The 27371-nt window shown below is 52.5% G+C and overlaps 1 protein-coding gene across 1 annotated transcript in view; it reads right to left on the reverse strand.

The window, feature by feature from the left end:
- Nucleotides 1-21691, reverse strand: part of RBFOX3 (RNA binding fox-1 homolog 3) — a 439266-nt gene extending 417575 nt beyond the window's left edge. Inside the window, exon 1 of the mRNA XM_070389210.1 lies at nucleotides 21344-21691. The gene's annotated coding sequence lies outside the window, so the exon portion shown is untranslated. The remainder of the gene's footprint in view (nucleotides 1-21343) is intronic.
- Between the last annotated feature and the right edge of the window lie 5680 nt (nucleotides 21692-27371).

Raw genomic sequence — 27371 nt, forward strand, 5'->3', positions numbered from 1 at the left:
GGTGACGGACACAGTCAAGACTAGAGAAGATGGCTTCTGTGGCAAAGGAGAGAAACGAGCAGGACTGGAGAGAAAGGTGAAGATGCTGGGAGGAATTCTAGGCTTCTGGTTTGTGGTGGAGGGGGACAGAGGTGCCATCTGCTGAAATGGAGAGGGCCAGACTCAGAGAAAGGCTTATACATTTGGACATGTGAAGCCTGAAGAGGATGCCTGAACAGGCCCCGGGAGGATGGGAGTTCAGGCAGGAGAATCAGGACTTGGGTGGCAGCTGAAGGCCCAGCTCAGGGAGATCCCCAGCCCAGGGAGAGCAGAAAGAGAGGATCAAGGCACCAGGAACCACCAGCAAAGGGCCAGCAGAGAGAATAAGCCCAGGAGGTGAACACGTTATGAACAAGTAAGCACAACAAGCTCCGAGAAAGGAGAGCTGATGTTAGTACAGGCTCGGGGGAGGGCTGAGAAGGGAGCTTGGACTGGACGGGCGGTTGAACTTGGACATGACCCCCCACTGACTAAGTCTCCACGCATCTTGGCAGTACTGACCCACTCCCAACCAAACTCAAGTGCCCACTGACCAGCCTGTCCATTGCCCAGGCCATCCCTTCAAGACTGGAGTATCTCCCAGTGACAATGCTTCCACTCTGGGAAAACTGATTTCAAAAACTCCCGATCATTCCTGCCTCATGTAGACACTCCCTTTCCAACGGGACATTAAGGCTCCTCCCACAAACAAGTGGAGTCTATGTCTTCGCCCCTGGAATCAGGGCTAGCCTCCAGACACATAGGACAAAAGAGGCCATGCAAATGGTGGTGGGCCAGCTCCATGCCTGGTTCTCAACAGGCCTTGCTCACTTCCATTTCCTGCCTTGGAACCCAGCCTGAGCTACCTCTCTGGAGAATGGAAAGCTGTGTGAAGCAGGAACCAGTCCTCAAGTGCTGTAAATCTCCAGCCCTTCCACCAAATGGCCACAAATCCACTAGAGAGCCCAGCCAAGAACAGTCAGGCACGGACCAGATTAACATAGGTAACCAGCTGATCTACAGACTCATGAGCAAGAAGAAATAACTGTTGTTTCAAGTTTCTGAGTTAGGGGGCTCATTTGTTACACAGCTGAAGCTAACTGATACTCTTCCCCTAAAGGAAGGAAGATGCTCCACAATTTCATTCTGCTTTTCAGTATTAGATAGAATCCAACAGAGACACACAGCTAAATTCAGTCTAGCAGGGTTTATAATTGATTTACTTGGTGAGTCTTTGGTTTAAATTTTTCTTTTAATATATTTTCAATCAGAAGTGTAAGGAGCTGTTTGGAATGTCCCTGCAGAGTTCTCAGAAGCATCCTTTCCTGCGTTTCTCCAGAGAGACTTGTTTTGTTTGTTGGAGAGTGTGTTCTCTTGCAGCTTTTCAAATGCTACATTTTCCTCTGACGGCAGCCAGGGCATTTATTTGATCGCAAGAGAGATGGTGACGTGGTTGCAATTGCTGTCAATATTCCTTTTATGACTCTGAATTTGCATCTGTGCGAGGCTGGTAATTCTTATCTGAATGCCAAGCACAAATAAATGAAACTTATTTAAAATAACTGGGAAAATTCCATGCTGGAGGTTTAAAATAATTTTTTTTTCCTTTTGCTGCTGCAGATGGAGAAAACTGGTCCTGGCAAGGCCATTTGAAATTAACTAAACAACTGGCCAGCCCCAAAAATTATGTGGCAGGTGTGTTCAAGGCAGAGAGATGAACAATAGAGGCCCTGAACACCCACCCTTTGGTGCACCAGCTCTGCAAGACCCCTCCAGTCAACAAAACAAAGAGACAATGTGGGGAGAGGGGAACACGGGGACATGGTGGGTCACTGTACAGCCAGTGCCCCTCCACACGCTCTGTCATGTGTGACCCTCATATCATTCTTGTGAGGGGTGCAGGACCAGACCGGTCCCCAAACCTCCACCTTGTAGTTCTCTGTAAGATGGACCTGCAAGGGTTCTACTATTTTAATCATAACGTAGAGCCCTCTGACCACAATAATGGGGCAACCCTTCTGCTCAGGAGTAGGGAGTGGAGAAGGGGAGCAAAGTAACCATGAAGTCATGACCACCAGAACACCAGCCTCACTTACCAACCTGTGGGGCTGTCCAGTAAGATCCTGCAGCCCAGGACTGCAGAAGCCACCCAGCCAAACAGAGGCCCAGCTTTCAAGCACCTCTCCCACAAGCACCTCAGAAGCCCACCTGGATGCCACCTAACCCCACCCTCCAGTCTCAATACATGGCATCCTTCAGGACCTTGCAGGGAGCTGGTTTCTACTGACTATGCTGGCCGAGGGTGGAATCTGGCTTGGGAACCTGCCTTTTTCAAGAAACACAGTGTGATCCAGGAGCCACACCTTGGGAAATGCAGCCATAGGAAGGGGCTGGGCACCCAGAGGAATAGGGTACGTCTCCAGAAAATTATACGAGCCGCCCCAGTCCAGGTCCCACTTGGAGGCAGGGGAGGGGCTGCAGGAGAACAGATGAAGAAGCCACTGCAGCAATCAGGGCAGGACCACTTCATGGGTGTGTGTGTGTGTGTGTGTTAGTCACTCAGTCATGTCTGACTCTTTGCAATCACATGGACTGTAGCCTGTTAGGCTCCTCTGTCCATGAAATTCTCCAGGTAAGAATACTGGAGTGGGTTGCCATTCCCTTCTCTGGGGGATCTTCCTGACTATGGATAGAACCTGGGTCGTACCATTTGAGCCACCAGGGAAGCCCCATTTCATGGGAGAAGGGGACATTTGAATTGGGTCTTAAAGCATGAGTAGGAGTTTCCAGTGTTGGGGATGGCAGGGGTGAATCCAGATCTGGCGCTTGAGCCCACTATAATGTTCATAAACAAATGCTTTTTGCTTTAACGTGGCCCAGGTCCCACCCTCACTGCAAGACCTCCTGGGCTTCATCATGCCCCTAGGACTGAAGCCTTTCCAAGGGCAGCTTGGTGCCTCTTTAGGCTGCACCAGGTACTGGTGTTTATGACTTCAGCATATCTTTGTGGGGGGACACAATTCTCCCCTCTTGCCCTCAGGCTCCTGTGTGCCCCCTGGGAGGGCAGGTGGGCTTCGCACACCTATCAGAGATGGCGGGAAGGAACAAGAATTGCCCCCTCATCTCACCCAAGAGGCCTGAGGAAGGTGCTCAGGACAGACTGGGTCACCTCGCTCAATCCATCCTGCATCACCCAAGCACAGTTGTGGAGGACAGAGTGGGGATGGGGGCTGGCGTTTGTCCTTCCAGCCTCTCTAAGCCCCACCGCCAGGGTGGGGGGGGGGGCGGCTGTCAGTTCCACAGCGGATGCCTGTGTTTGATATGGAGATTTCGGCAGTGAGAATGCATGTGCCTCGGTCAGAGGTTTATACAAAATGACAGCTTCTGGAGAAAGAAGCCCTGGGATTAAAAAAGAAAAGAAAAGAGGAGGAGGAGGACAAAGAGAAGCCTTGGGCTCCCTCCCTTCCCCTCCCCTCGCCTCCCCTCCTCACGCCTTTCCTGGAAGGGTGGGAGTACAGCAGCTCCTAAGGCTGTGGGACCCCCAGAGAGAAAATCCGTGCATTTGGGGCTGCTTCCTCTTCACCTCAATTTGTCTCACCTTTGCGCCAACACTTCTCGAAGGAGAAAGGCACAACAGAGGATGAGATGGTTGGATGGCATCACCGACTCGATGGACATGAGTTTTAGCAAGATCCAGGAGTTGGTGATGGACAGGGAGGCCTGGCGTGCTGCAGTCCATGAGATCGCAAAGAATCAGACATGACTGAGTGACTGAACTGAACTGGCCCCAACCTGCCCCCTCCTTTCTAATTCTCCTCCACTCTGAACTGTCTCCCAACTCCTCATTTACTGTCCTGATCTGTCATTGCCCAGGATAAGGACCCCGGATGACCAGGCCCGGGTGGTTGATAGACACACATCACGACAGTAAACTATGAGCAGTCATTTTGAAACTTTCTCAACCTATCGTTCTAAGAGGGTGGAAACTGGGGTGGAGGGACCAACTCCAGATCCTTCTTGGGAAGCCAACAAAAGCAGAGAAGGATTGCATATAATTGCCCTTTGTTTAAGAGGCAAATGAATATTCCTGCAGAGCTGAAAACTCATTCTTCACACAGATAAGCTTCCAAAAATTGCAGTCTATTTGTTGCCAAGTTTAGGACGATTATTTCCTTCCCAACCCCCTCGGATATTTTTTAATGCCCTGAAACACAAACTGTCTTCCTTGGTGGCCCTTTGGGGCTAGAAACGTGGTCTAAAGAAGTCCATCTCAACTGGACCATGGGAAAAGAGATGGCTCCCCCGCCCTGGAAAGAAAGTTGAAGGTCAGGGATACTAATAAAGGTCATCTTGGCCATGTCTCCCTGTCAGTGAAGCAGGTAAAGAGATCTGTCCTCTTGAGATTCTGCCTCAATTCCTGGGAGCAGCCCTGGGAGAAGCTTTCTCACCGTCACCCATGTCAAGAAAGACTAGAGTGGACCCCGCCCAAACCTCAGAGAAATCTTCAATGAAACTCTTATGCAGAGAGAGGCTCGAGACTGAGGCTGACTTGCCAGAGATCCCAGCGGTCCCACTTCCCAAAGCACAGAATAAGCCTGTAATGACTTCTGAGGGCAAGGCTGGGCCCTGAAAGGAGGGAGCTGTCCCCTGTCCTCAAACTTCTGGTGTGTTTTTCAGCACAGACCTGGCTGTACCCTCTTCTGCATCTTGCTGTCCTGGGACACAGATCCCGGACTGAGGAGTCCCTCCAGGAGAGGTGCATCAAGAGAGACCCCTGAACACCTGCCCCCGGGATCCCAGGGGCTGGCATCCATTGCAATGTGTCCATCCCGGGCCAGGTAGCCTCTGGCTAATGTTTCATGAGTCAAGGCTGGACTGAGCTCACCTTCCCCAGGGGCTGCCTTTTATTTGTAACTCAGAATATTGGGCACAACCACTTTGCACTTATGGAATTCCTGGGAGTGGGGGGACACCTTCCTATGACCAATCCTGGCACCAAAAGCAAGGGCCCCCCAGCCATGGTCCACTGCCTAGAAAGGCAAGGGCACCAGGTCCAGACTCATCAGCGCACAAATCCTCACGGCACACCTCCTGTGTGCCATGCGCAGCCCAAAGCAATAAAGCAGCACAGTCCCCACAGAAGCCCCATGTCCCACCCCATCCTCCTGAAAGAGCAGGGCAGAGAAGTGCAGATGCCCAGAGCAGGAGCTGCCAACATGCAGGCTATGGCCACAGCTGCCCAATGGGGGTGAGCCCAGAGGCCTCCGAGGGACGCACTCTCCCGCAGCAGTCCCAAGCAGAAGCAAGGCAATAGTCTGTTTCGCGGGAGCATGTGTCCCCACCTCCACGCCCCCCCAGCCTGTCTCTTGAAGGCCAGCTTTTCAAGTAAAACTTCATGAGACTGATTACTGCAAGAAGTGACCTCTGACAGGTATTTTGTGTCTCCTCCAGATTCATATGTTAAATCCTAACCCCCAATGTGTTGGTATTAGGAGGTGGGGCCTCTGGAGGTGATTAGTGATGAGGGAATTAGTGTCCTTACAGAAGAAATCCCAGGGAGCTCCCTCACCCCTTCCCACCTGTGTGGACTGAGCCAGAAGGCGCCAGCGATGAACCAGGAAGCGGGTCCCCACCAGACACTGGATCTGCCAGTGCCTTGATCTCGGACTCCAGTCTCCAGAACTGAAACACGTGAGTGTGGTTCATAGGTCACCTGATCTGTGCTGTTCTGTTAGAGCAGCCCTGAACAGGACTAAGATGATAGGTAAGTGAACCTGCAAACTCAGTGTATCCAGACTGTCTCCTCCACTGACAGCATCACCTTAGGCTTAAATCTCTGCCACTCACCTCTTCCCTGCCCAGAGGGGGCCAGACACAGGCTGCCACCATCCACAGCCCTGCCCTGGCAGACCCTAAACCACAGCAACAGCCAGATAAGAAACATGACTGGCAGCGAGAGGAGGGACCCCAGCCACTCAATCTAGAATGACAGCCCCTGACACCCGGGGCTAGGGTGGCACACAGCTCCGTTTGCCTGACGCCGTCCTCAGGTGACAGAGGCAGGGGGGCAGCTGCTCCAGGAGAGGTCTGGGTGCAGAGACTTCCACAGAAGGACAGCCCTCCCCTGGCCGGCAAAACGACCCAGGAGGCCCCTGCCTGGGGCCAGGTGCAGGGACACCACCCTCCTACCCCTCTGCCCCAAGCCTTCCCGCTCCCCTTTGCCCTTTTTTCTTTTAACTAAGCCTCTTTTGTTTAGCGAGGACCCCTTCATGTGTGCACACCCGCACATGCGTGTCAAGTTTTTATTCCAATCCTTAAATGAGGTCTTTGCTGAGAATTTACAATTCCCCCGTGGCCTCAATCTTGCAAAGATTGCTTTTTTAACGCTGTTAGGCCTTAATTCTAATAAGCCTCCTCTTTATTACAGAACCAGGTCACATTGCCTTGACACCGCCAGAAAATCTTTCATCGGCAGGGAGGGATGGGCAAGAGGAGAGAGGGACACCGAGAGGAAGGGGCAGGGAGACGGGAACCAGAGAGAAGAATCCTCCCTTAATTTGATGGAATTCTAAAATAATCTAATTTCTGGGCACCAGAGTGGCCTGATAGCGTTAGATAACTCTGTGATATGATCGTGTCTCCTTCCAATGTTAGTTTTCTTTTACTGTCTTGGTTTTTAAAATGACTAGAGAGAAAAGCGGGAGCAACAGAACCTGATGGCTACGCCAGGCACAAGCTCAGGTCCCAGCTCTGGACAGAAGGTCACCAGCTCCGGCCCAGCACGTGTTCTCCTGCCAGCCTACTCCAGTCCTGAGGGCCAGCAGAGGAAATAGAAGAAGGGGACCAGCGGGCTCTAGGACAGAAACCAAAAACCGCTTGCGGAAGAGGCTCACTGGATCTGGATACCTGGGGAATCCATCAGTCCTACCCTCTCCCTCCCTGCTTCTTCCCTCTTCCTGAGTTAGTTGTTTTAAGGTTTATGGGGATATAGAGGGAGAGATGTTACTGAGGAAAAGGAAGCTGTCAGTCTGCATTCTCAGGGCAGAAGGACAGTCCTCCCCCACACGTACTTTAAGTGTTTATTAAACATCTGCTATGTGCCAGGGAGGTGAGAGGCTGTGGCCCTTTCCTCTACTCTTGTTGCTGGAAGTAGAAGAATCCAAGAGCTAAGGGCTGAGTTGGTGCGAGATGCTCCTTAAAACCTGCAGGAGCTTTCTGGGATTGAGGATGTGAGTCAGGAACAAGCCTTCATTCTAGACGGTTCTGCCAAAAAAGCTATGGGACAGCACCCTCCAGAAGTTCTCAGACCACGGGAAAGACAGGAGGAACTAGATCGTTGCCTCCAGATCTTGAGACATTCTCTGGAAGCATCTTTTCCTCACCATCAATCAGCCCCTCTCCATATCCTGTTTTTCTTCTCCCCCTACAAGTCAACTCGAGAGCCTTGATTCTGGTTGGGTATTTAAAGCAGGCACCGCAGGACCCTGGACAAGCAGAGGCACACACAGAGCCCCCCAGGCCTGCAGCCACCTAGCCCCTGAGCATGCACCCTGCACAGCCAGCAAGCCTCCCCGCCCCAAGTCCCTGGTCCTACCCTGAGTCTGTGTGACTTCACGGTGTTCTTCTGGGAGGACAGTGTGAGCTCAGCCAATTGTTCAATATAAAATTGTCAATCGATACAAGGTCTAAAGTAAGGCACCTTAGAAATCAAAGGTCATTTTTTTAAACTTTGGTGCCAAAGAGCACTCGTGCATAGATTGAGATGCTGATGGCAGGGGAGAGAAGAGACTGGCATCTTCCACTGAAGATGGGAGATGTGGGCCCCTCGAGCAGGCCCATCCACCCGCACTGGGGCCCATGCCCCTAACTGAGCCTCCAGCAAGTGCACGCTGAGCACCTACTGTGTCTTGAGAATACAAGACAGTATATGTATTTGTTTCCATATTAAAGGACACAGATTGTTCTGCCGACTTCCGTTTCCAGTTACACTGCACTGTGGCTTTCTTTCCACATCATCTAAAACAGCTGCATAAAACTCACTGTTTGAATAAACCATTCTTTCTAATCGTTTTTTACACAGTCCCCGCTACAGGAGGTTTGTCAGCAGTAGGAGACCTTTGAGAGATGGGGAAAGGGCAGGTGTTAGTAAGGATGGTCTGGCGCTTCCCTCTGTGCTAGTGGCCAAGTCACGAGGGGATCGAGTGCGTGTGTTCCAACAACTCTCCTGGAAGGAGAGCAAGGTGGCAGCCCTTGGCCCGACGACAGCAGATTCTTGGATTCTGCAAAATATGATTGTGAAGGCCAATCTGCCAGTGGAGAAATATGCAGCACACTCACAAGCTAAATATAAATAATATTGATTCATCTGCCATCTTGAATTATCCATTTCACTTCTGTTTTCCATTAGCATCAATAATCGCGAGATGACTCCCCAGTAGACGGGCTACATTGCACTCTACAGGATGCAGCCAACCCAGGGTCATGCACCTAAGGAGTCTCAGGCTCTCTTCCAGAATAGTCTGGCATCTTCTAGAAGACTCCAGCATCTTCCTAGAACTGTTCTTTCCCTTTCATCTACTCCTCACTCCAAGCCCAGCAAAGAATGGGACTGAGAGACACATCTGAGGTCTCCCCACCCACTTTTGGAGGCATTCTGCTCTCTTTGGCAGTTGACCTTGGTTCTGGGAAAACAGCGGCACACAGTGCAAGTCCCTTCACTTCCAGGCTGAAGGGGAGGAAGCTGGTGTGGCTGGATGCACAGCCCAACCAAGCCCATGGGGCATCGCCTCACTTCTGCCACCCCTAGGGCTGAAGCTGAGACCACTTCTTCTCCAAGCCAGAAACCACAAGGCTTTCCTACAGACCAGTGGGCCCATGGCCCCTCTGGCAGCAGCCCAGCTCCAGGCCCCTGGACACAGAGTAGACCCACAACACACCCAGGAGGAGGACCAGGCCTCCTGCAAACCCTCCCACCACCAGGACTCGGCAGGCCTTCCAGTGACAGAACCAAGGCACAGAAACCCCTCAGGCCCCTCAGCTGCTGCCCCAGCTGACCCAGTGGATGGAGGGCAACAGGATACCAGGCCCGCTTCCACACCTCCACCAGCTAGCTGTCAAAACCCCCACAAACAGTGACTAAGAACATACTGCGAGTAGAGAGGCATCCACAAGCTCTGGGGGAAAACAGGGTCCCTGCCATCAAAGCCTTTCCAATCTGACACAGCAGACAGATGTGCAAACACCTACCAGGATCTATCACTTTTCATTCTTCCTTATGAGTGCTAATTACCGCTCCCAGAAAGTGCTGCGAAATAGAGGGTGCTGTCAGGCCCAGAGGGAGCCACGAGAAGGGGCCTCTGAAGATGGCTTCTCCTGTCCTTTGTGTGAGGAGCACAAGTTAAGTTCCAGTTGCCCACCAGCCTTAGATATGCCCTGTCCCATGCTTGTGAAAGAATCTAGAATGTCCCCATTTGTCTTCACCATCTACCCACTGGCCAACCATTCCTAAGATCCTATAGGAGAAATCCAGGCCACCCCTGGCCTCAGCACCCCACTGTCTGTCAAAAGAGAACAGCTTCACCTTGCAATCAGCATGGAGGAGACACCCTACAGGTCACTGGAGCCCTGAGGCCAGATGCCCACGGGAGAAAAGCAGTCAGACTCTAGGGCAGGTGGTGACAAGGCAGTTGGCCAACCACCTGGTCTCCTCTTTTTTTAGCTAATGTTCCAGCTACAAAGGCTGAGCTTGGACCGTGGGTACCCAGGGGGCCCCTTGAGAGCCCATAGACAGCTGACTGTGCCTCGACTCATTCTGTGGGCTCTGCTCTCTGAGTAGAGAGAAGTCTGGCTGGAAGGAATCTTGGTCTGGCATCCTTCTCCCCCAAAGCCTCCTGCAGAAATTTATATCCCATAGCATGGTCTGGATACACGCTATACAGCCGACAGGTGTAGGGACGTGGCAGGTCGTGGCTGCCCTTACATGTATAGCCGGATACATACAAGTGCTCCTTGAAGAACCAGGGAATAAGGCATGCGCGTGCACGCATGCACACACACACACACACACACACACACACACACACACACACACACACACTCCTCACCGTTAAGGGCCTGGAATGATGTCTTCTCTGTTCTCCCGGCTATAATTATTTTAGCGTGGGAGACAAATTCTGTCTCCAGAGTCTCAGTAGCGCTACATTAGAATATCATGCACTATGGTCCTGCAAAATCTCTACTGTAGCCTCACTCTTTCCCTCCATGCCAGAGCACAAACGGGCTCCTCAGATGGGCGGACACACCGTGGAAGCCCCGCACCAAGGGTTTAATGCCTGCTCTGAGCCGCTCCACTTAGAGCAAGAGAGCCAGGAACCACGCATGCGGGTAACCATGGCAACTTCAGGGAAGTTTAAAAAAATAAGTTTGTGAGTTGCTGGTTGTTATTTGGTGCTTGGGTTCTTTCCTTCTTTTTTAAGATAACAAGGTCCCTGAATAACACTTTTATGAGTTTTTTGGGTACTGCATCCAAGGCAGCGGCTGTCTCCAGACTTGCAATTACCTTCCAAGGGGGAGGCACGTCTTGTCCAAGCACCACCGTCACAAGTCCAGTTTCTGCTCTGGGTGGCTGTTCTCTGTGGGGTAACCTGGAGCCAGTGCACCTCCCACACATCTCCATGCCTCCTCCTCCCTAGGAGTCCAGAGATTGTCAAACCAGACCCCTGGGGATCCCAACCAGGTCCCACAACACCACTCACCCAATCTGGGGAGAGTCAGGCAATCTCCTCCAAAATCAGAGGCAAATCACAGGCAGAGTTGCACACACACTCACACACGTGCATACACAAGGGGCCAGCACAAGCCATGTAAACTACGTTCTCCCACAAAAATGCCCGAGTGGCCTCTGTGGGATCAAATGGGAGCCACAGCCCTGACACTGACCTTTCTCCACGAAGGCAGCAGGAGCAGCCTCTCCATGCTGAGGGACATGCTCACGTGTCAACAGGGCACACCCGCCATGCACACGGCCATCGGTTCAGTGGCCCTGGCTGTGCCAAAAGTTAAGTCACCGCAGCAGGAAGCACACTCCTCCAGGCCTGCAGTACCAATAGTCTGCAAAGCACCTCCGGGCAGAACAATGGTGGGGCCCCGCCCACCCTGCTGCCCACTGTGCCAATGGATGGATTAGGGTCGGGGTCAGGAGCACCGAGCAGTGCTTGAAGGCCACGCACCGTTCCGTGTCACAGCTGTGGCCCCAGAGGGCTGGGCAGATGGCTGTGAAAAAAGGAATATATTTTTTTTTAAGCAGAAAAATCCTAAATGGCCCTTTCAGCCTTTCGGCGCACATAATTGTAGTATCCGAGTTAATGAAAGGCCTGGCGTGCTGGCTGGCTGAATACCGCTAACGCCACAGCCCGCGGCTCATGTGGAGTGGCTCCACCACCATCGTGGAAAGCCGACCCCAGTGGGGAGGCAGGAGGGGCGGGGAAGGAGGTGGGGAAACGCAGGAAATAAAGAGCGTTTCCAGGAATGACAAGGCTCCCACGCGGGATCACATCATCAATTAGCCGGTAGGAGGGCCGAGGAATGCTTGGCATCTTATTTCCACAAAGACAAAGTTTCCTTGAGGAAACTGCCAGAGTCTCCAAGGCACTGAAGTCAGACACAGAACAAATGAAGAGGGACGATGGCTGGGCTTGGCCGTTGCTCAGACACCCGCCCCAGGCAGTCTGGCAGCGGGCTGTGTGGGTTTAGAGACACAAGTGCAGCCTGCAGGTGTCCAGGAGGTGAGAACACACAACATCTATGTGTGCACACACACACACACCGTGCACACACATGCCAACACTCACACCTGTGCACACACACGCACACATATCCATGGACACGCACACTCTACTGCCAGGTTGGGGTCCACTATTCTGACCCACAAACATTCCAGTTTGTGGCTCTTTCGCCCACCAGCTGCTCAGGAGACAAAACACAAATGCGTTACTCAGAACTTGCGCGGAAGACCCTGCAGCACATCCCCCATCTGTGAGGAGACACTGGGGTCTTCAGGTCCGGTCTCGGATGGAGCCCAGAGCATGTCAGATCCTTTAATCGTCCATTGCAGAGCCTTCAGACCCACACCCAAGGGACTCCTGCCCTATAGGCCCCAGGAAGCAGCCTAGCTCAGCCGTCTAAGTGGAGGTGACTGATTTATTCTGACCGTCCTGACTCTTAACGACCCGCTCTCCTCCAGCCGTGCAAGGCTTTAATTGTCCATCCAGCAGGGCAGGGAGGAACCGTAAATCTTTCCTCCCGGCTGCTCTGAGCTCAGCGCTGCTTGACCTGCCATTGCCAGCCCCTCGCCTGCATCCCGCTGGAGCAGTCTGCTGGCTTTGAAGGTGAAGGCGGGGACTGGGGGAGGAGGAGCAGGAGAAAGAGGCTGGTGGGGTCGGGGAGGGAGACAGAGGGGTGGAGCACGGCCATGTGCCCTGTGTCTGTTCCTAACCCCAGGGTACTGAAGAGGAGTCTTCACTGCAGCTTGGAGGCGAGGCGGCAGTAGGCACAGTGTGCATGGGGTACCCTGGGCTACGCCCTCCTGAGCCAGCGTCTACACACTGGCCTCACAGAGCCCAGCTCTCAAGCAGCCTGACTCCTATGAAGTGGGCCAGACCCCGGGGGAGTCTTGGCATTCCCCTGCCTTCTGAAAAACAGCACAGCCCTGAAAGGAACCCACTGGAGAGGAAATACTATCCTCCATCCAACCTTCATTGTGTGTGTGACTGGTCCCAGCTGAGAGCACAGGGACCTCTCTGTAAGAGATGGGGGAGGGGGGTAAGCCACGGGCACACAGGAGGTTGGCCTCAGGCTCCAAAGCAGGCCTCCTTCCCCCTCCAGCAGACTTCATATTTTCTGTAATTTTAGTCTATATTAATGCATTTCAAAGTGGTGAACATTATAGTTATGATTATTACCTAAAGACTTCCTTTATAGCCCTCATTTTCTAGCGTTCATTACTTTCTGAAAAATTATCCTTGGGGTCCGAAATTTTCCAAGTCTGGTCTTGTGGGTTTTCCTTCTTAGGATCTGAGCAAAACATACGATTGTGTCCATGATGGGCAGGGGGCAGGTGGTTTAGCGCTCCCTCAGTCTCCGTGGTGACTTCTGACGAGGAAAGAATGGTGTGGGGAGGGCAGGACTGCGCGCTGCACTTTTAACATGTCAGCACTGATATCGATGACCTGGTTTTGGTTTTGCCCATCTGTTCTGTCCAGACAGTTCTACTTCTGAAATGGGATTTCCATCTACGTGGGGGAAAGCACCCATGCACCATTCGTTTTACAAGCTTAAGCACAGACAAGTCAGGACAGCCAGCGCTAATCACTGCAATATTGTCAGTGAACCGATACAGCTGGACACGTATTTTCGAAAACAAAGGCAACCTTAGGGAGCGATCCCAGTCTTGGCCAGCGGATGTTGGAAGGGTCAAAAGAATGTAGATTCTGTGTGCATTCTTCTCAACTGTTCTAGGAGAGATCAGTCTGTGAGGGGGAAAAAACAAAAACAAAAAAAAGACATGCTGGTAAGCTGCCTTTCATCCTGTTGTCCCAGACACCAACCTCAGGGCTTCCAAGGTTAGGACAAGGAAATGGAGCCCCTCACCAAACAAAGGCCATCCTCCGGCTTCTCTATCTCCTTCCCTTTGGTCAGCAGTTAAAGGTTCACAGCTGGCAACGTAGCGAACAGACTTCTGGAATGATGATACTTGATAGGCGCTGGCTGTTTGGGAGTGTTGATTATAATATTACACCAACCCAAAACAATAATTCTCACCTTAAATTCCTCCAGCACCTCTCTTTTCTGTGAACATTTCAAAATACTTGACTAATGTACCCGTGGATAGCACTCCTAAGAGGTATGCTGCAGGCACTATCAGTCCCACGATGAGTAGCTTGGGGGACACATGAGGGAAGTTGGTGAATCACAGCCCCCACCCCCATCGACGAGGAGCCTGGGTAAGAAGGCCCTTAGGCCCTGGTTCCACCTCACCAGTCCCTGCAGTGGGGGCCCCAGCTGTGCCTGATGGCATCACAGTGGTCCCTTCAATGAGGGAGAGTCAATATTCCAGAAAGGCATGTACAGTTTATGTTTATTTCTAATGGGTTTTGCAAAACTGAGTTTCGGTTTGTCACACTTTGGGTCCTGGGAATCAAAAACATCTCCTTGCTGAATGCAGAGGTGGGATAGAATCCTTCAGTCTGAGCGTTAAGTGCCATAGTGGCGATCTTCAGATTCAGAGACGTCCGGGAAGGGGAGGAGGTCACGATTCTTCTTTTCTTCCTCCTCGTGGAGAATCCAGCTGACATTGAGCTAGGGCCCCCATCTCTTAGAATCCAAAGCCACTCCTGCGAAAGTAAAGCACCCAGCACTTCCCCCCTCCTTCTGTGTCCTTGACATTCAACCGGGAGTGGAGGCATGAGGAGGGGGTGATGGCGCATCAGTGGGGCACACCTCGAGAGGCCAGAAGCCCCTTCACCCTCTGGAGGCCATGAACAGGGTGACCGCTGGGACCACAGCCCCACAGACAGACCCTCACTCATGTCTTTCTGCCTGGCCATAAGTGTTCCTGAGAACATGAGCTGCCAGGTTCCTCCTGGGGACCCTCATCAGCCCCCTGAGCACGTAAGGATATCCTCACCTATACAGGAATGCTAAGACTTGTTTCTGTCCTAGCACCTGCGACTTTATCTGGAACCATTTTAAAACAGCATCATCTCCTTGTGGCAAAAGGACACAGTGCAGAATCCACTTCCTTAACTCTGACATTTGCTCATTCCTCCAACATGTGGATGGCACCAGGGAAGGTCTGTGCTCACCACCAGCTGTTGCAGGCCTACTGTGCACCAGTTCCTTTACGTGTATCACTTCGCCCCTCTTCTCAGCTGAGCAAGCTAGGCTTCACAAGCTTGACCCAGGACACAGGGTTGGGAAGTCTACATGCTCTCCCCTCCGGCATATTGCAGTCAGTCCCACCGCCCTGGAAGTCAGAACCTGGCCTCACACCTTACATCCCCTGCACACAGCCTCCTGCTACATCTCAGGCGAGTGCCAGATCGGCTCCTTGCACCCTTAATGGGCTTGAGGTCTCAAGTAAGGTAATTAACTCACAGCTCTGTCCAGAAGTTACATTCCATTTAAATGTGCATCTAAATGTGTGTGTCCCAGGGGTGAAGGGTGGTTCTTACAAGAAGGAACGGCCACAACGCACAATCTCAGGGAAGCCAGTGCCGGTTAATAAGGAGACGAACTGAATGAAGATTCAGAGTAGATCTCCAGGGAAAAGAAAGGATGGGAGAGTGAGTCAGGAGAGGGTGGAACCCAACAGGAACCTGTGTGCAGACCCAGCTTGAAGCATCATTCTGATTTTCCTTTTGCTTCTTGCATCTCAAGGTGACGAGAAAAGTAGGGAAACCGTGGTATGTGCGGCGATCTCACTGAAGTATTAAAAATTCATCTTAACACCTCTTGCTGAAAACAGAAGGTTAAAAAGCCCTTCTTGCTATTGCCAAAAGAAAGAGGGATAGGGGTGGGGGAGAAATCATCAGCAGAAGCTTTGATTTCAAGTGGCCCAGAAGCTTTTATGTACACACCCTGGAGCATTGCCCTGCACCCAGCCCTTAAAAGAGAAGTTCCAGGAAAATTAGGAGTTATTTTCTTTTGGATCCTATAGTGAAGCATCTCATTTGGATTCAGGAAGGATCTTGAGCTATTAAAGTTTAGTGAGAAATTACTCCTAAATGTACCTAGGTATTCATACCTCTTTAAATCTTTCTCCAAGTTGTATCCAGTTTTTTAATACAAGTAAACTTTATGTTCTTTGGCTTCAACAGAGTTTCACATTTTTACATAAAAAGAGCCTTCATTGCCGAGAACAATGTGCCTCTCTGTGTTCTCATTATCCCTACCTAAAAGGAAACTATCCTGAGACAGGGCGCAAATTTCAGGGGTGCAGGGGAAGTACCTAGACTCTGGAGGACCACACTTCTTGTCACCACCATCCCTCTGTTTCATTTGGTGTCACAGACAAGGAGACAGTAATAAGCAGGGCGGCAGCTCTCCACCTATTCGCACACAGAGCTCTGAACGGTCCCTAGGTTTGTGCAGGGCACTACTGGTACATCGTAGTTGTAATGGACAGGCAGCCCTGTGCGGGAGCGGGGGGCCTGGCTGACTTCTGGCTTGTTTGATTTGGTGGAAGAATTTTGGTGTCAGACAAGACGCCTCGGAGAAATAGAGGCACACAGAATTCTCTTCTCTTCCATACAGAAGACTTCTGTTACATTTCCACTTGGCCCTCCAAAAGGAATGTGATGAAGCTGTGCAGGGGCCAGCTGGGAGCGAGTGTGCCCCAGGCAGTTCCTCCCCTGCAAGCAGGACTATTTTCTTGAAAGGCCAAAAAAAGACAAACCTGACCACCTGCCCTCTCCTCCTGGTTTGCAGGCATAGTCCGAAGCGATAAGAGACCAGAAGGGGTGGCTTCCCTGAGCAACAGCTGAGACCTGACACACGGGGTTGATGATCAGGAGGAGATCTGGGAGGGAACCATTGTGGTAAGGCATAGGGCGGGCAGTTCTTCACTCATGCCTCTGTTCTTCTAGAATCTTAGGAAGAAGCTCTTTGGACAGCCATGAACCAAAGAAATATTTTATAAAATTCTGCTCAAAATATGTATATTCTCCCCCCTCCTTTTTTTCTGCTAGGAATTCTCTCTGGCTTTAAACAATTAGACCTTTCAAAAACTTGCAACCAAACTGCTTTGTTCTTGGTCCTCAGAGGAAACTATAACTCTGAAGACCCCACCCCATCCCACACAAATTGATGCCAGCAAGTTATAGCCCACTCCCCAGGTGGAATCAGCAGTACCCAGCCCCGAGCTACACAGAAAGGGTGAAGACTAGATCCAAAGGAGGGGCCCCTGTCGCACGGTGAGCACATCTTTAGGTCCCTGGAGCCTAAATAAAATTAGCAGTCTTTTGCGGGCCCTGCTGGCGGCCGTCCCTTGTGGGGCTCCCCTGGCTCCTGGGCCATAGCATTCAGTTTTGCTTCACCTGCTCCCTGGCAACACTTTCCAAAATGCAATGTATATACTGGGAGCTTTCCCCAGGCTACTAGAGGAAATGCTTTCAAATGAAGTAGCAGATTTTATGCTCTTTATTATCTCAAGTCACCTTCTAAGGCATGTTTTGGTGTCAGCTCACGTGTTGGAGAAACTGCGACAGCAAACTCATTTACTAAGTGCGCTGCGCTTTAAAAATGTACATTTTATATTAATAAACCAGTCCACATCACAAGGTATTTCTTTAAGTGAGGTATTTCTACTCATTTTTCTGTCTGCAGTCCTCCACAAAGAAAAGACCTCACCATGTACTCAGTTACTCCCCATCCCACCTGTAGATGCGAGCTGTCCTCAATTCTCATACGTAATTCAAAGAGAAAGTCATATACCAAGTGCCTGCACCACTCAGAATGAAAAGGGAGAAAAGAAGACATAAAAGGGGAGGAGAAAGAGACACAGACGGACAGAGAGAGAGAGAGAGAGATGGAACCAGAACGTTATAAATAAAAAGGAGACAGTGATGGCTCAGAGAGAAACCTACTTCAGAGAGGCAGCAAAAAATAAGATGTTTAGGCTGTCTGAATGTTTCATGAACCTGTGAAAATAACGTGCTGCTTTATGAAAGAACGTGGGGAGACATTGCAGCTAATCAAAAAGATGTAGGTGCAAATGGGATGTGTTTATAAAGCCGGCATCGCTTGCAGAAGAAAAAGCCTGCAGCAGGCGGGGATTTAGGGAAAGGCAGGTGCCCACAGAGGAGCATAGCATCTCTGTTCAAGGCAGGAAGTTTCAGGATGGTTTTTCCCCTTCACTTGTTTAAAAACAAAAAATTCCTCACCAAATGTCAGCTGTGAGTCAGGTTCCATTTGTCTTTATAACAAAGTATCAAGCAGGAGTGTGGAAATAAATAAACACAGAGAGACAGCTAGGACCAAAAAGACCAAAATTGCAGGCACATGGATGGGCTAGATGAGGTAACCCCACACCACAACCGCTGCAAAAGAGTGTTTCAATTCCGTGTTCACTGTCACTCCAGGCTCAATCAGAGGCTTCTCCCTGCATGGCTCCCCAGGCTCCTTACATTGCCCCCCACCCCACACACCACCACTCTGACATGTACGGGGGGAGAGGTGCTTCCTTCACCTTTACATTCCTTTACTCCTAATTCTACAAGCAGGCATCAAATAATGCCATGTGCCCAGGAGGAAGTGGGGATAAATCAACCAGTATCTCTGCCCTTAGGAGTAAGGTGCTGTACCCAAGCTGGACCAGGCTGGCCAAGGAGCAATCCAGACTTGGGGCTGGCATTTTCTCTGGCCAATACCATGCCCAGTCCACCCCAAATACCAAAGAGCTCCATAATTTCTCTCCAATTCTTGGAAGCCATTTCTTTAAGCCGTTGGTAGAGCTCAAAGCTTAGCAAGTAGCAGGAACATAACAGAGGCCCACTCTAGAGTGGTACCCAAGAGTCCTCCCATCTGCCTCCTTCCTAAATCTGCCTCTTGGCTGGCATTGGGTTAACCCTTCCCCCCCAGCAGGGTGAAGAGAGCCACAGCCGAGGCAGCGCCCCCAGCGGCCCCAGGACAACCTCCTCAGGGAGGATGGCACCAGAGCAGGCTGCGGGCCCTGGCCCTGTCCTTGGTGCTGCCGCCAGCTGCGCCCCCTGGCAGGGGCCGTCCAGGACTCAGCCTTCCGTCCCGCCTGGCCTCTGGGACCCTGCGGAAAGGCCATGAATACACCTGGACCAGCTTCGACTCCTTTCCCAGGGCACTGGACAGGAGACATTTTCAATGAAGGCCCAGCATAGCCAGATCCTGGCCTATGGGGACTTTCCTGGACTCCAGCTTCCCCAGGTGACCTGAGGCTACCCAAGGCCCAAGGATGGACTCAGTTCTCTCTAAGCTCAGGCCCCTAGAGGGGGGAATCTGAGCAATCATTCGAGTCCTCTTTTAATGGAGGAGAGGATTGCTGTTGGAAATGGGCAAGTGGTGCCAAAAAAGCCCAGCAGCTCCAGCACAGACAGCCCACGTGACTCTGGCAAACCCCTTCCTTGGTTTCCAGCTGCCTCACCAGGCCCCAAGCACCAGAAACTCCACTCTAGCTTCTGCTTCCTAACCCCCAGACCTTCTCACCTCATTCTCCAGGACTCTGCTCTACCCTCTCAGAAGCTCCCGGTTGGGAAATCAGTTAAGCACTGCTTCCAGGAGAGTGTGCCTGTGAGCCCAGTGCCCACCCAGAGAGGCCTCCAGTCTCTGGGGAGGGACGGGGGTGGCAACCTCCAACCTCAGGGCATAATGGAGCTCTGAGCCCCAAGGTGGAGACGGGGACTGTGGGACAAGCCCGCCTAATGCTCAGAAGGAGCTCCTTTGCCACGCCCTCCCCAAACCCCCCGTCCCAGTGCTCTTCGGTCCTCAGAGAGGCCCCCCACTTGCCTGCCTCCCGCTTCCATCAGGCTGCGCTTCCATTGCAACTTTTCTCCCTCTCTCCCTTCACAATCTTCCCTCACCTGGAGGGTCTGGTTTTAATTAGTGCAATATACCCGTTAACAACGCAGCCTAATTAAGACATCCGCCCATTTCCGAGATGCACACTTAATGAGCAGGTTCTGCTACAATGTTTATACTTTTATTATGATTATTTGCAGACCACTAAAACCAAAGCCGGCTTCCGGCTGATAGACCTCATACCGGCGACCCCACTCCATTAGCCTCCTACCTGCTCTGTACTAAGTGCCCCGGGCTCCCGGGCGCGCGCCCAGGGCGTCCCCCGAGCCGAGCGGGTGTTTCAGCTGGAAATTAGCGGCCGGGCGCGAGGGAGAAGCGACTTCACCCCCAGCTGAGGTGTAGGGCTGAGTCCCTCCGTACCCGTCCTTTTCCTCCACCGCGGAATGTCTCGTGCATCAGCGTGAGCTGCACCGCGGGCGTCCTTTTTAAAGTGACCATTAAAGAATAAATCCAGTCCCTACCCAAAGCTGGAGAGCTCCGTCAGGAAGGAGTTTTTCCTCACCCTCGCCGGACCCCGCGGCCGCTGGAGGAGCTGAAATCCTGGACTCCCAGTAAATCCCTCTTACCCTATGTCAGACCTCGGATCCTGGGGCCGCTCTGGGACGGGATGGGGTCCCAATGTTCCTCCACGCCCCGCGCCGCGTCCTCGTCCCCGCGTGTACCCGGTGAGGGCCCCCGGCAGCGCGGGCACTGCGGGGATGCAAACCCGGAGAGGCTCCGCGCCGGGGGAGGCTGCGTCACCCCGAGGTGCCGCCAGAGACAGCCCTCCCGAGGGGGCGAGCCCTGGACCCCTCCCCCCTCCCCGGCGAGTCTCACCACCTCTGAGACCACCGGGATAGAAAGTTTGGACTGGGTGTGCCTGACCGCCTTCGCGCCAGCTTCCCTCAGCGCCGGGCTGCGCCAGCCCCTGGGGGCGGCCGAAGCTCGGAGAAGCAGCCTGGGTTCACGCCAGAGCCTCTCTGACTCCCGAGACTCTGCGGGGAGCGCCCCCAGCCCGCCGCCTGGAGGGCCCTGCTAGCGGCTCGCCCCCTGCCGCTTCACACCGGCGCACAGCGCGACGCTGCGGGCCCGGGGCCTCTCTAGGGAACCGTGGGAGACCCTTCCTCCCCACAACTCTTTTGGGTTATCAACTCCTCCGGTGAACCCTTCTCCTCGAGGACTTAGGCAGGGTTCCCGGGGACTGGGTGCCCAGGGGTCGCTCCCACCCGCGCAGGTTCCAGCTCCGTACCCCGGACGCGCCCCGCGGGGACGGGATCTCCTCCCGCTCAGCCTCCCCCCGCCAGGGAGTTCCCCACGCCGGGCACTGTGCCGCCACCGCCGCCACCACCACCGCCGCCACGATCAACGCCACGAGTGCGCGGGACTCCCTGGCTTCTCCATGGAGCCCGACCCCGGGGCCTTCCCATTCACAAAATCGCCCCTCCGGCCGCGGGCTGGACCACGTGCCGCGCGACCCGAGCCCAGGAGGGAACCCAGAGAGCCCCGACCCCGCGGGGAGACCCCTGACCCCGAGGGCGCCACCCCTCCCCGAGCGCCCTCGGGTCGGTCCGCGTCCGCGCTCTGCAACCCCGCGCCCCCACCAGCCCCGCCTCCCCCTGCGGGGTCCGGTGCGCCCCTCCCCGGGACGTGCCCACCCCCACCCCCGAGCCCAGCCGGCTCAACGGGAAGGCAATGACCACCGCAGGGGTGAAGCGCGGGCGGCGGGGGCTAGGTTACTCACGGGCTCAGCGCTCCCCGCGGCAGGTGACAGGGGCCCGGCGGCCATGCCCCGGCTGCATCCCGGCCGCCGAGCGGGCAGGGGCGTCCCGGGGCCGCGCGGGCACCGGCGAGCCGGCGGCGAGGAGATCGCGGGGCCGGGCTCAGGAGGCGGCGGCGACCGCGTCTCCTCCGACCACGCGAGCGGCTGGGACCGCGGAGGGGCCGCTGTCCTAGGAGGCTCGGCGCTCGCTCTTGCCTCGCTGCCGCCCTCTCTCTCTCTCTTTCTCTCGCCTCTCTCCTCCCCCTTTCTCTCTCCCTCTCGCCGGCTCCTCTGGCTCGCTCGGCTGGAGCGAAGAGACAGCAGGAGCACGCGGCGGCGGCGGCGGCCCTGGCGGAGCGCGCAGCGCGCTGCAAGGGAGGGGGCTCGGGCGGCCGCGCGGCCGGGAAGGGCGGCGGGGCGGGGAGGGCCGCGGCGGGGACAGCGCAGGCCCGACGCACCCTTGTGGCCCGAAGCTCCGGCCCGGAGCAGAGCCTGCACGAGAGAGGTGGGCGAGGCGCGGAGGACCCCAAAGCCCGGGGCTGCCCAGTTTCCCTCGAGCGCCGCCCTCCGGTCCCGGACCCGCTTCCCCTCGCTTCCTCCCTCCCTCACTCCCTGCAGCGATCCTGAGGCCGGGCAGCCCCTACCAAGACCCTTACCCTCCTGCCACCCTGGCCCTGGCCAAGAAAGAACAACACTGGGGATCCCTAGGAATGGGACTCGGGCATCGAGGGCGAATGCTCCCCAACCTCTGCCACCGGTCTGCACCCCCTGGCCTCCTCTTCCAATTTGCCCACACACCTACTCCTTACTGGGGCTTGAAATTCCCTGCCTTGCGTTCCTGGGAATCCAAGAGTGAATAATCAGCCACACAGAGTCACCACTGGGGTGTAGGTCCACACTGACCAACCACACGGATTCAAACATTTCCACCTTGGCCTTGGAAGAGGGGCTGTCACTTGTAGGAGGTCAGCTAAGAATTTGCCTAAAGTCAGAAAAGCAAGTATTCCCTGTCCCCACTCCCAGCTCCCCCACCCTAGGGGAAGGGACCCTGATGTAGGTTCTGAGACGGTCTCTATCCTCCGGAGGGGGAGCAGAAGGAAAGCAGAAGCTAAGGGCCAGAGGAGTCGGGATCATCTGGGCTGGCAGGATGAGACCCATGGAGAGCAGTGAGGTCACACCAAAGGCAGGCAGGAGGCCTTGACTGTCCCAAACAGAACCACGGAATTAGGCAAAGCCTTGCTCCTGATTCTACGCAAAGACAATCGGATGCAGGCCTGGAGCATCATCCAGAAGGGTGAGAGCAGGGATGGAAGTGAGCTGAACCATCAAAGACATTCTCAACCTAAGTTAAGTGAAGTGAAAGTCGCTCAGTTGTGTCCAACTCTTTGCGACTCCAAGAACTATACAGTCCATGGAATTCTCTAGGTCAGAATACTGGAGTGGGTAGCCTTTTCCTTCTCCAGGGGATCTTCCCAACCCAGGGATCGAACTCAGGTCTCCCGTATTGCAGGCAGATTCTTTACCAGCTGAGCCACAAGGGAAGCCCTCTCAAGCTAAAAGCAAATGAAAAACCTGTGTCAGGTTGCTTTTACTTCTGGATGCTGCTTCTAGAACAGATTTCTTCTTGTACCTGACTGTTCTGCTTTTCTGTGTGAGGCAAAGACCATGTCATGGAGTCTGGAGTTTGTTAGGAGCTTGTAGGACTCAGAGACAGTGAAGGGAGGGATATAAACTCAGCTCCTCTGTGCCCAGGGCTCTGCACTGCCAGCTGCCTTCCCAGCAGAGCAAGGACAGATAGTGTCCACAACAGGTGGCTACTGTCCACTCACGAGCTTGATGTTTTTAATTTCTGGCCCTTTTCCCTGTCTGGGTCACTGATCTGTCTTGGTCAGTGGGAGTCATGCTACACAATTTCGAGTTAGCTTCTTGGCCCTTTAGCTAAACACTGGATATATGCCTTGTCCACCAGCAAGGCAGCTGCTTGGTTGATTGAACTCTCCCCAGCCCCCATATTTGAAATAGAACGTCCCTGCTCAAAAGACCTAATTGGCTTTCTCTGCCCTCTGCTGTCAGATGGTCCAGGCCTCCAACTTGTGGCTGGGCCCACTCACTCCTCATCACCCGCCTGTCTTCTTATAGGCAGGCCTTTTGCTTCCCAAGCAAGATCTTTACTAGTCGCTCCTCTGGATCATTCCAGAGAAGCTCTCGGAAGACAGCACCAAATCTTGTTCCCAAGCTCCACCAGACCCAGCCAGGGCTCAGCATGCTGTAGGTCCATGCAGACACCTGAGCGCATGGATTGAAGTTGGTGTCGGTGGCAGGATCAGCCCCAGGATATGCACATTGGGATCACCATCAGGGAGAGGCCCTGGCAAGGCTAGAGCCTCATGACAAGCCTCAGAGACTTTGGCCTCTCAGCACCAGTTGCTGTGGAATGAGGATCTGCCCAGGAAAGGGGCTCAGGGCCAAACTGTATGTCCTCATATTAGTATCAGCCAGGGGGGATTCCTGTCTTGGGATATGACTGAACAGAATTTTACAAACCTCTGACTTGGAAGCTTCATAAAAAAAAAAAAAAATGAGACCATGAAGGAGGAACCAGGAACAGCCCTTTGCAACACTAAGAAAGAAGCAAAAGGAGATTTAGCTCAGAGCCTAAAATGACAACTGAACACACATAGCTAATTTTACTCTCTCTGAAAACCCCACTAAAACTACCAAAAGAGATTTCCTGAAGATGAAAACCTCCCAAGGAGCTGGTGAACAGAGAAAAGACAACCACCAGCAAAGTGTGGGAGGCAGGAAGGCAAATGGACAAGAGGTGCTTGGCCTTGCAGAGCTGAGTCCTGACCCCATCATGGGGAGGGCTAAGAAACAGAACCTCCAAAGGCTTAGAGCCATGGGGCAGGTAACTGTGGGCAAAAAAAGGCAGCTAGGAGTGGTGATGATCTGTTTAAAGAGCCTCAGATCCTGGATGGTTGCCCACTCCAGATCACTGGATGGCTGGTCACCATGGAAGGGTATTCTTCGAGGAGGGTGAAGCAGGGGCTCTGTGGCCTGGGGGACTCCATGCATGGTGACAGAGGGGTGTCTTTCACTCTGAAGGCTAAAAGCCCCACCCAGCCCCCATAGCACCAACATCCTCCAGGCAAGAAGCTAGAAAAGTCTCTTCCCCCTCCTGCAGATTTTAGGAGAAACCTATGGATATAATTTTATTGTTTCCAAGCAGAGCCCTGAGCCAATCTCCCTAGAGAGAATTCCCAGTGGATAAGCCCACTCAATCCTCAGACCTTTGGGTAGCTCTGCAATCCCTTCCCCTAAATGTGAGTAGACAACCCAGGATTACCAGACATTGGGGGAAAGCTTTTGAGAGAAAGAGCCACCCAGGTGGGGACCTAGGGGTGTGGTGCACAACTTCAAAGAAATAGACATTAGGCAGGGAGGAGAAATAGACATTTAATATCCTCAAAGACAGCAGATAAGATATTGCATTTAGGAACCAAGAGCAGGATGCTATTTTAAGGAGAACATTTAGAGAACAAAAAAGGACTGGAAAATTAAACGTGTGAGAACAGAAACAAAACCCTCAACAGACAGGTTGGAAGATGGAAGGGAGGAGCTATCCCAGAATGCAAAGCAAAAAGACAAAGAGGAGAAAAATAAGAAAGGATGAAAGAATTAGATGACCAGTTCAGGCGGCCTAGGACCCATACAAAAGCAACCCTTCTTTCCATTCCATCCTGCCTGAAAGAGTTATTTAATTCTATAAATTTCCCAGAAATGAGTTTCCAAGTTCTCAGTAGAGCAGATGGAAATTGACCCATATCAAGGCATATTATCACACAAAGCAAAGCACTGAAGAAAAAAAAAATAAAGTGAAATCGCTCAGTTGTGTCCGACTCTTTGCGGCCCCATGGACTATAGCCTGCCAGGCTCCTCCATCCATGGGATTTTCCAGACAAGAATGCTGGAGTGGGTTGCCATTTCCTTCCCCAGAGGAACTTCCTGAACCAGGGATCAAACCCAGGTCTCCCGCATTCCAAGGACCCACCAGGGAATCCCAAAGAGAGAAAAAGGCCTCCACAAGTTTCTGGGCTTCATAGAAAAGAGCAGAGGTCTTTTCTTCAGAGGTCTCAACAACAGCAGAAGCTAATAGATAATGGAGCAGTGCCTTCAAAGTGTTGAAGGAAAATATTTTCTGGCCTAGAATCCATTATGTAGCCAAATGAACAATCTAATGTGAAATTAAAATAAATATGTTTGCATGTGCAAGGTCTCAGACAAATTTACCCACCATGTGCCATTTCTCAGGAAGCTATTAGAGGATGTGCTACAATAAAACAAGGGAGTAAAGCATGAAAGAGGATGACAGTGGGTAGATGAAACAATGGATCCAGTAAGAGAGGGAGAGAGGAAGGGAATTCCACAGAATCAGAGAGAAGGGAGATCTCTGTCTAGATAAGAGCATGTGGTGACACATTCAACTGTCCAATACATAGACCTGCTGAGAGCTATCATCACTCAAATGCCTTCTGACATCATACCACCCTTTTAATGCCAGTTGCACCTGCCAGGTTCTTATCCGTACTTGGCCTGTACAGGTCCAGGTCCCGATAGAGTTTCAGCTCTCCTCTGCAAGCATGGCACCAGTATAAGCTGAAGACACTCATTTCCCCCATCAGAAGTGTGCTATTTTGTTTTCTTAGAAATAGAAGGATGGCCATGGTTAGCTAAGAAACATAAAATTCAGATCCGTCTATTTCTCCATCCCCACCAATCTACCAGACATCCCAGCTGGGGATGGACCTGTTTCCCAGGCAGCCCCATGACCTTGCCAAGAGCTTTCTAGAACAGATGCCATGGTCCATTCAGGGCCAGTGAGTACACTGACTACCTAAAAAGGGCTCGAGTAAACTCCCAGGCAGCTGAGGCCAGTCTGTGATCCCCAAGACTCTTCTCTTCTCCCAGGCTTCTGTGAGTAGCAGCCCAAAGTGGCCCCAAACAGAAAGGATGTCATGGCTAGCTCTCTATGTTAATCAGCTTGCACATAAGACGACACTAAAACAGTAATATGTTTGAAGAAAACACAGTCCAAGGGACTTCTTTGTCCCTGTCGGTCTTTTATGACCAGCTGGTGGGCTATCGGAGAGTGTACTTTACATCTATTAGCAGGCTTCCTTGTCTGGTCATTTAATCCAACAGAGAAGGTTACTTAATGCAGTCATAACCTCCTTGCTAAGAATAAATATTTCACTCTCTGTCTCTGTCTCTCTCTACACATAGGCACACACACACAAACACACTCCAATATTTGTGTTACATATAAATATGTAAATATTTTCATTTCCCCACCACCATTGCTGGATATCTGGGCTTTCCCCTTTGGCCACAGTCCAGGACGTGGTAGGATACTCTGAAGAAGTGCTCTTTATCTTAGTGATCTCCCGGTAGGGAAAGTTCCGCAGGTCCTACTATATGAAGTGGATGAACCTAGAGCGTTATACAGAGTGAAGTAAGTCAGAAAGAGAAAAACAAATATGAACACATATATACGGAGCCTAGAAAAAGGTACTGATGAACCTATTTGCAGGACAGGAAGAGAGATTCAGACATAGAGAACAGACTTCCAGACACAGCAGGGGAAGGAGAGGGTGGGATGAATGGAGAGAGTTGCATTGAGATACAGACATTGGGCTTCCCTGGTGGTTCAGATACATGACCATGTGTAAAGCAGAGAGCTGACAGGAAGTTGTAGAGTGCAGAGAGCTCAGCCTGGGGATCTGTGACAACCTAGAGGGGTGGGACAGCATAGGAGCTGGGAGGGAGGTTTAAGAGGAAGGGGACATGTGTGTGTCTATGGCTGATTCGTGTTGATGTATGGCAGAAACCAACACGATGTAAAGCAATTATCCTCCAATTAAAAATAAATTTAAGAAAAGATTCTCACACACAAAATGCGGGGCAGCCGTGCAAGAGCTTCTAGTCTGTAGGGCTCCGGGGCTTGTATCTC

The sequence above is a fragment of the Bos mutus genome, chromosome 19 (genome assembly GCF_027580195.1).
Source record: "Bos mutus isolate GX-2022 chromosome 19, NWIPB_WYAK_1.1, whole genome shotgun sequence".
NCBI lineage: Eukaryota > Metazoa > Chordata > Mammalia > Artiodactyla > Bovidae > Bos > Bos mutus.